We start from the raw sequence: 9560 nt of genomic DNA, 5'->3' as shown, positions 1-9560 counted from the left end.
CCATGTAACTTTATTAGCTTTTTTAAATAATATAAATAAATAAAAATAATTCATGAATAAAGCTAATATTCATATAAGTGTTTATTCAAAAACATGTTTCATTAATTGAGCTCTCTTTTATACTGTTTATAGTGAAACCAGACCCCATCTATCACCCTATAATTTGAAAACATAAATGTCTACAATGCAGTGAAAGCTGAAACATTCTGTGATTTTTTTTTTTTTTTTTTTTTTTTTTTTTTTGTATTTTCAAAGTGTTCTAACTCCTCTTAGGTTTCTTGTTGCCCCTATTTTACAGTGAAAAAAAAAATCAAACATCTGAGGTTTGGGATAGAGAATAAAAGTGTCATAAAGTATTATTCTTGAGAAGGCAGGCTCAGCCAGGTTTTTGAAATCTTCCCAAATCTTCTCAGCCTTTTGACAGGTTCTCAGATAACTCAAATGGCCAGGCAGGCATGTTGCTGTAGCAAGCACCAGGTGGGGAAAAATCAAAAGAGAGTGTGACAGGGGACTTGTTAGTGTGGCAGGCCTCATACAGACACCTGGTGGGCGCGCACACGCATGCATGTGCAGATGAGCCAAGGTATCAAAGTAGTTCAAGATTTTCTTGATGGCTAGAAACATAGGTTCTTATTCTAATACAATAAATAGAACATATGGGATGGGCGGGGAGGAAAAAATTTTGGTAACTTTGGCTTCTCTTTAACCATGTGGTGAAATGAACATAATGAGTTATTAGCTTTTTGACATGAATATTATGTAATTTGCATTAAAATTAATTCCTCCTTCTTTATTTTTATATAGGAAGGATGATAAAATTGCAGAGGCAGCCTTCTTAACTGGTTGATAGATAGCATTGAGAGTTTTCTTTGCCTTTTAAGCTTGTGTTTTTCTGTTTTGGTTTTGAGGGGGGTTGAGAATTGATCTCAGAGCTTTGCACGTGCTGGGCAAGAGTTATTGAACTCCATCCCCAGTTCGTAATCTTCAAATATTAGTAGATGGCTTATTTCAGAGGTTCAAATGATGTGAATCAGAAGAGATATTTTAAGAAGACACTTCTGAAGATATCATTACTGGAAAAACTGCAGGTCAGCAAAGGCAACCCTTTTTCCTTGTTTGTCATTGTGAAAGTGGAGTTTACAAAAATGTCTCCAACCACAGTCCTAATCAGCTGAGAGAGTCCCGCCCTCCAACCTGATGCCAGCTGGCTTCAGTGTCCACGAATTTTTTTTTTTTTTTTTTTTTTTTTTTTTTGCAAATGGTCAACTACAACACACCTTTTAAGCAGCTGGATTAACCTAGCAGCTCTTACGAGAGCCTTTCATCTGTTTTACAGAGATAGAAGGCTGAACTGGAAAACACATACACACTTATTCCTCATCGATGGGATTGTATCGTAAAAATGTAACTTTGAAATTTTAAATGAAAGTTGTTAAAAGCAAAAGTTCAAGTTGATTATATTCTTTCATATATATATATATATATATATATATATATATATATGCTATGTATACATATATCTATTAAATATTTGGTTATAATTTCATTTGAGACACAAAAAAAAGGCAAGTTACTCTTCTGTAGTGATTCTTCAAAGTAAAAATAAAAATAACAACACAACACAGAATAGACATTTCTATAATAAAACACTGGAATTAGCTTAGCATGCAGTTGTGTTTTTGGGTTCTTTTGCTCTTATTTTCTGTCTGAGTTTATAATCAAAACAGTATTGGTCTTTCTTAAAATTTCACAGTCTCCATCGTGATGATATTTGCAATGTTCTAAATGAGAACCATATGCTCTTCCCTAACCTATTTAACAGTGGTAGCCAGATGTTTGAACAAATTATGAAGGACAGCTCTAGGAGCTTATCCTAACAGTTAAGCATAATACTGACCACTTAGAGGCTCTCACAATCTGTCCTCGCCTCTGCTAGCAGAAAATCAAGGCAACTTTTAGTAATTTATATGAATGGGACATTAAACGATGAAAAAATTTTCTGAGAAATAACAACAATAACAAAAAACACCTTTTAAACATAGGGTTCAGATGAATTATGAAAAAATGAGTATCTTTGTTCAATTATACTAAAATCAAGATGAAATTCACAATTGTTAGCTACAACCATAATTTCTCAGTGGACATTCTCTTGATTCTGCAAGTTTAATAAAGGTTTCCCTAATGTTAAAGGCATATGCTGTCAGAGCTATGCAAAGCAGATAAAACAGATTGGACCTTATCTGTAGTAGGAAATATCTAAGGTCACTAACTTAACTTATAACATGTCCATGTCATTATTCCTTTCTAACACATTGAGGACTGAGTTTGCTTACAATTGTAACTAACTGTAACTAGTTTCTTATTACTGATTTAGAGGAAACTTGTATATTTAAGGTATTTTTTTTACAAACAACAAAAAAGCAAAATACCATTACATAAGTGCTTATAAATGGATCTAGACAAGTAAATTACACCTCCAGAAATGATTTTAGATTAAAAAAATACAACTGGCAAAACATTGATCTACTAAACAAAGAGGGATAAGACAATAACCTATTTAATTTAAAATTCTTTAAATGATAATAGATTGTTTAAAGCAAGAACAATAATATGATATTGTTCTACTATATATAAGTTTATCATACATTACATATATATACACACATACATATACATATATGAAATTAGGAAAGCAAAAATTACATTTGAATAATTAAATAATGAATTTGCTGAAAAAATTCGAAAATCTGAGAAACTGACAAGAAACAATAGAATCCTAATATTCAGAGGAAAGAGAAAATTTTTAAAAAAAGGAGAAAAGGGGTAGAGAATAATGGAATTAATAGAAAACAAATGGGAAGACAGTACTTTAAATCTAATCATATACATATTAAATGTAAATGGTCAAACACTACAATTAAAGAGCAAAGGTTGCCCAATTGGATAAAGAAAGCAAACTCTAAGCATATACTGTTTAAAAGAAACACATCTTAAATATAAGTACATACATTATGCCATAACATATATCATTGAAACAATAGCCAAAAGAAACATGAGGTAGCCATATAAAAACATAATAAGTAGATTTTAGAGTAGGAAATATTGCTATATATAAAGCAATTTTTAAAGTAAAGTTAAAAATTAATTCAAAACACATGAAAAAACCCAATAAAGCACACACTTTAGCCAGGTATGGTGGCATATGCCTGTAATTCCAGCAACTGAGGAAACTGAGGCAGTAGAAGCACAAGTTCAAGGCCAGACTCAGGAACTTAGTACAACTCTGTCTAAAAAACCAAATAAATAAATAGAGTTGGATGTAGTTCAGTGGTAAAGCATCCCTGTGTTCAATCCTTAGTACTACCAAACCAAATCAAACCAAGCAAAAACAAGAAAAACAAAAAATTTTGTGCAAAAATCTGAAATGTAGGTTGATTTTTCATGTATTTTCTATAGTTATAAAATAATAGGCAGAGAAGACTTTACTGTTATCTAACTTGATCTGATCTAGTCAATATTTGTAGAACCATAAAACATCTCATTGACAAGAACAGACCACATATGCTTTTAAGGACATAGGGAACATTTATAAAGCTAGACCAAATTTCAATATATATGAAAGGATTAAAATCATATAACTTTTGATTCTCATGCTAAGTGAAATAAGCCAAACTCAGAAAATCAAGCATCAAATGTTTTTAATCATTTGCAGAAACTAGAAAGAAAAAAAAGAAATATAAAAGGGATATCAGGGAAATAGAAAGGAGAACAGTAGAGTATAGGAAAGAGATATAAGGATAAGGAGAAAATAAGGAGGTGCTGGGGTATAAAATTAACCTAGCTAGTTATGCTATATGCATTCATGAATATATAACAACAAATCTGACTTTTATGTATTATTGTAATGCACAAATCATAAAAAAAATAATAAATAGAAGGAAGACAAGAGAGTACTGGAAGAAGATCAAGAAGAGAGAGGATGGAAAGGGACTTTGAAATGAAGTAAAGCAAATGATGCTATATGCATGTATGACTATATCACAATGAATACCACAATTATGTATAATTAAAGTGTACCAGAAAAAAATAAAATCATACAGCTTATGTTCTTTGATGAAAATAAAATTTATTTAGAAAAAAAATATCTGGAAAATTCAAAATTATTTGGCAATTAAAAGAAAACACATCTAAATTATTCATATACAAAAGAAGAAATCTTAATGGATAGCAGAGAAGATTTTTGAAATAAAAAAGTAAAAGTAAACCATAAAAAAATTCTGTGAGATTTTTGCCAAATTATAAAAAATTGCACAATATAACTTAGAGGGAGAATTCTAATGCCTAAATTTGAAGCTTTCACTTTAAGAATGCAGAATAAGCATAAAAGCATAATATGAATTCTTCTATAAAATAATAGGATAAGCATAAAAGAAGAAATTAAAATGGCTAACAAATATATGAAAAAAATATTCAACGCTCTCAGCAACCAGGGAAACGAAAGTCAAAACTATATTGAGATTTCATCTCACTCAAATTAGAGTGTCAGTAACAATAATAATAAATGTTGGTGATGATGTGTGCAAAAGGTACACTCATATATTATGGGTGGAACTGAAAATTAGTACAAGCACTCTGGGCAGCAATATGGAGATTCCGCAAAAGAGAGGAATGGATCAGGATAGAACCCAGCAATTCCACTCCTTGGTAATTATCCAAAATAACTAAAATCAGTATACTGTAGTGATATAGGCACATCGATATTTATTCCAGCATAGTCACAATAGCCAAGGTATGGAACCAGACCAGGTGACTGTCAGCAAATAAATGAGTGAAGAAAATGTGGAATATATACATAATGGAGTGCTACTCAGTCATGAAGATGAATGAAATTATGGCATTTGCTGGCAAATGCATGAAACTGGAGAACATCATGCAAAGTAAAAACAAAGACAGATTCAGAAAGTCAAGGGTCAAAATTTTTTTTTTCTCAGATGAGGAAGGTAAAGCAAAATAAAGAGAAAAGGGAGTGGATCCCATGTAAATAGAAGGTAGATCAGAGAAGTAGATGGATGAGATTAAAGATGAAGGTGGAGTGATAGAACAAAATTGATGTTCTGTGTACTTATATGCATATATGCGTATGTATACAGTGAATTCCACATTTTTATATTCCACGTTTTATATATATATATATATATATCACCAATTTAAAAGGCAGTGGAGCGGGCTGGGGATGTGGCTCAAGCGGTAGCGTGTTCGCCTGGCATGCATGCAGCCCGGGTTCGATCCTCAGCACCACATACAAACAAAGATGTTGTGTCCGCTGAAAACTAAAAAATAAATATTGAAAAAAATTCTCTCTCTCTTAAAAAAAAAGGCAGTGGAGCATAGGAAGGGAAGCAGTGTGATGGAGGACAGAAAGAGGAAGTATTGGGGACTGAAATGGAGCAAATTATAATCTATGCATGTATAATTATGGCAAAATGAGGCCAAGTATTTTTTTTTAACTTTCTTTTTAGACCTTTATTGATTCATATGTGGTAATGAGGATCAAACCCAGGGCACTGCACATGCGCTCTACCACTAAGCCACAACCCCAGCACAAGGCCCACTATTATATGTAACTATGATGAACTAATAAAAACATTTAAAAAAAATAAAAGCAAAACAACAAAATTTTGTGAAATGAAGCTAAAATCTAATAAAAGTCTGTATTATGCAGCTTAGAGAGAGATTGAATATCAAAATTTGAAGCTTTCCCCTTAAGAACCCAGAATAAGCATAATAATATAAACTCAAATAAGTAGAAAGAAGGAAATACTAAGGGTATAAGTAAAAATTGACATAGTAGAGAACATTTTTGAAGCCTAAAGCTGTTTCTGGAAATGTCAATAATCAATATAACTGATGAACAAAACATGAACTATGAATCAAATTGTCAGTATAAGATTTGTGCCAATGAATTTTACAAATTGGATGAAATGAAGAAATTATTTAAAAGATACAGATTGTCCAAATTGACAAAAGAAAAAAAAATAGAAATCTAAATGGACCTATACCCATTAGAGAAACTAAATTTATAAATAAAAAATCATATATGAAGAAAATTCCAGACCCAAGTAGTTTCAAAGGCAAAGCAAGGAGTTCTAGTAACAATGGTGAAATGGTCATGTAGATAATGATATATCTGCATGTGTGTATGAGTATGTGTGTATCCGAACTATTTATAGAGACTGCAAAGCTTCCATAAGCAGTCAGAGAGTAAAGGATAAGGTATTCTCAAAAGACTATAACTGGGAATGATTAGAATCCTGCGTCTGCAGCTGGCCTGTGTGAGGGTACATAGCAAACTCCACAGTTACCAACACAAGAAATGACAGTGAAGAAGAGCAGCATCAATAGGTTAATGTGTGAGATATGATAGTTCAAAACTGGAAAACAACTGGATTTTAGTAGGGGAATCTGTAACCACAGGGAAACTGTATGCGTTAGACTCAAAATATTAGTACAAAATATACCTAAATTCCTAACTGTCAAAATACAGTGAAGCTCAGGGAAGATGCCCAAGGGCCCAGTAAAAAAGCAGACAAATACCATAAAGGAATTTGCTCTTGAAAGAAAAAGCTTTATGGGGTAATAATTGTGAGTTTGCTGGTTTTTAACTGAGTACATTCTAACACTATGCACCGTCCAGAGAGCAGACATTTGAAACCTTGCATGCTTGATATGTCAAAGGACAGAGCACAAAACCATCAGAACAGCTGCAAATTAACAAGAAAACCACAGAGAGGGTGAGCTCTGAAGTATAGGTATAAATTTTCCCCCAAATCCTTTACTGACCACAAAATTAACAATGGCCTACAGAAAACTTCATGAGGATTAGGCTAAAAAATGTCAGCAGTCAAGAGCTGAATAAAAAGACCAGAGATATCAATGGTCACATACTGTAAGTAGGAAAGAGGTGAAGTTTGAATTTGAATCAAGAATTCTGAGAACTAAAACAACCATCAAAAGAACACAACACATTACAGAGTTGCCACAATGTATTGTCTACATGTCTACTTTCAACTCCAAATTATAAAACATGCAATAAGACAGATAATTGCTATCCAAATTTAGTGAGGGAAAGGGAGTCAATAGAAACCATGACCAAGTAGACCTAGACAAAAAAATTCAAAGCAAATCCACATATTTAAACATACATACCCATATGTGTATATATATGTTAAAAATTTAATGAAAAATACCAAATGAAAATGTTATTAATGAGTGAAAGAATAAGTCTCAAAGAGAAATAAAATCTTTAAAAAATATTTCTAAAACTAAAAAAAAATCTGAAAAAAAAATTCATTAGAGGAGATCAGTGGCATACTGCAGTGACTATAGAGACCCAATATTCTAGAAGGCATAATTGCCCAATTTTGAAGAATTTTTTAAAAACTGTACAAAAGTCAGCAAAACCTCAGAAATCAATAATGTTAAAACTCCAGAAAATGTTAATTGTGGCTTTAGAAGACAGACAAGCAGAGAAACAGAGGAGAAAAAAATTTATACAATGAATAATGGCAAAATCTTCCTAAATATGTTTGGAAAAAAAAAACTTGATACAAAAAGTACAACAGACACAACTGATAATATAAATGAAGGAAACAATTTCGAAGCCCTTCATAATCAAACTGCTAAGAATTTTAGAAAGGAAAATATTTTGAAAATCACCAGTAAATAAATAATTTATTACATGTAGGGAAACAATTTTGACTTTATAACAGTAATGTAGTGGACAGAAGACATCAGATAATTGAAGTGTTAAAAAAAATCTCAACCCTGAATTCTACTTCCAATAATAGTACACTTCATGAATAAAGATTTAAGAAAAATATTTTCAGATAAACAAGAGCTAAAAGATTCTTACCAGAAGAGCTGTACTAAAAGAAATGCTAAACGTTCCTCATGATGAAGGGAAATATCACATATAGGAAGAAAAAGAGAACAATGGAAGTTGTGATATGTATTAATGTCAAATAATAAACACAATTCTAGAAATTTTCTCTTAGTTTAAAAAAGGCATAAGTAAAACAATAATAACATGAATAGGTACATACCTACAGAGTGGTGGCTAGTGAAAAAAAAACTATAGCCAGGTGTTAATATTTTAATTAAAGTAATTTGCTATTAATACTGATTTGTGTGTGTGTATGTGTGTGTGTGTGTGTGTGTGTGTGTGTGTGAAGCTGGGGATTGAACCCAGGGCCTTGTGCATGTGAAGCAAACACTCTACCAACTGAGCTATATCCCAGCTCTTAATACTAACTTTGTTTGAAAGAAATGAAAGCAGACAGAAATATGAGAAATAAATAGCAAATGATACTTCTGAATATAACCAAATACTATTGGAATAAAATATCAGTAGCCAAATAAATATTCACTTAAAAAAAGATACTTAAAATTCAGGAACAAAAATGATTAAAAATAAGAGAGCCGGAAAAAGATATGCCATGAAAATATTAGTGAAAATAAAGCAGAGTACACTGTACTAATATCAAATTAAGTAAATCTTAGGATAAGGACCAACATGTAGTAATGTTATTAAAAATATTGCTTCAGAACAAGAAACTTCATAATGGTAACATGTTTCTTATGTCAGCAAGACAAAACAATCATAAATAAATAAAAAATGTACTCACATATATGTGACAATATGTAGTATAAAGATAAATATGCAGGTGCCCAAAACCAGAGCCTCAAAATTAATTAAGCCAAAGCAGCAGAAAGTTAATAAACATAATGGAGAATTCAAAAAACTTTTCCAATAATAAATCAAAACCAAAAAATATTCATTATAAATATTGAAAGTATGAAAGACATCATCAATCAACTAAATTGACATGTCTAGTTAGGTACACCAAAAAACTACAAAATATACATTCTTTTCATGGGCACCAGGAACATATATTAATATAGATTTTATACTGGCCATAAAATAATTCTCAACAAAGTTTCAAAAAGAAAAGAAGATTTGAGGGTAAAAATGAAAGAAAGACAGGTGCTGGGAAAACAATTGCCTGACTTCAAAAAATTTAAATTAAAATCTACTACAAGAAAAACATCATGAAACTCCAGAAAAATGTAAGGTAACATATATAGCAAATCAAATGAGATTTGAATGTTTTTTTTTAAGTGGCAAGGATTAACTGAAAAAAGATGACAAAGAGAAATGAAGGGCATTGATATACTCTCTTCTTCATTTTGCTGATAGATCTACTGGTATAAAAATCTAAACCAATGACCATTTCCCAGTTAGGAATGGCCAGGGTTGTGAGATGCAGTCTAATTACATGTATAACCTCTTCAGGAAAATCAAGGCAGAAAATTTTTAAAACTTTGGGAATGAAATGGACATCTAGATATAGGAGATAAGGGAAGCATTCAGAATCTGAAATTGTGAAAATCAAAAATGGATCTCTCCATGGTACATTATAATTAAAATCGATAACATACAGAACAAGCATAGAATTTTAAAAGTCTCAAGAGAAAAGCATCAGGTCATATTTAAAGGTTAG

General features: G+C 31.4%; 1 non-coding gene across 1 annotated transcript; it reads right to left on the bottom strand.

Annotated features, from left to right (window-relative positions):
* Window positions 1-8223: 8223 nt before the first annotated feature.
* Trnav-cac (transfer RNA valine (anticodon CAC)) lies at window positions 8224-8296 on the bottom strand. The gene has a single exon. It is a non-coding gene; the product is annotated as a tRNA-Val (tRNA).
* Window positions 8297-9560: the final 1264 nt, after the last annotated feature.

The sequence above is a fragment of the Marmota flaviventris genome, chromosome 4, assembly GCF_047511675.1.
Source record: "Marmota flaviventris isolate mMarFla1 chromosome 4, mMarFla1.hap1, whole genome shotgun sequence".
NCBI classification, from domain to species: Eukaryota; Metazoa; Chordata; class Mammalia; order Rodentia; family Sciuridae; genus Marmota; species Marmota flaviventris.
The sequence above is the reverse complement of the archived record's forward strand: the minus strand, read 5'-3'. Positions and strand labels throughout refer to the sequence as shown.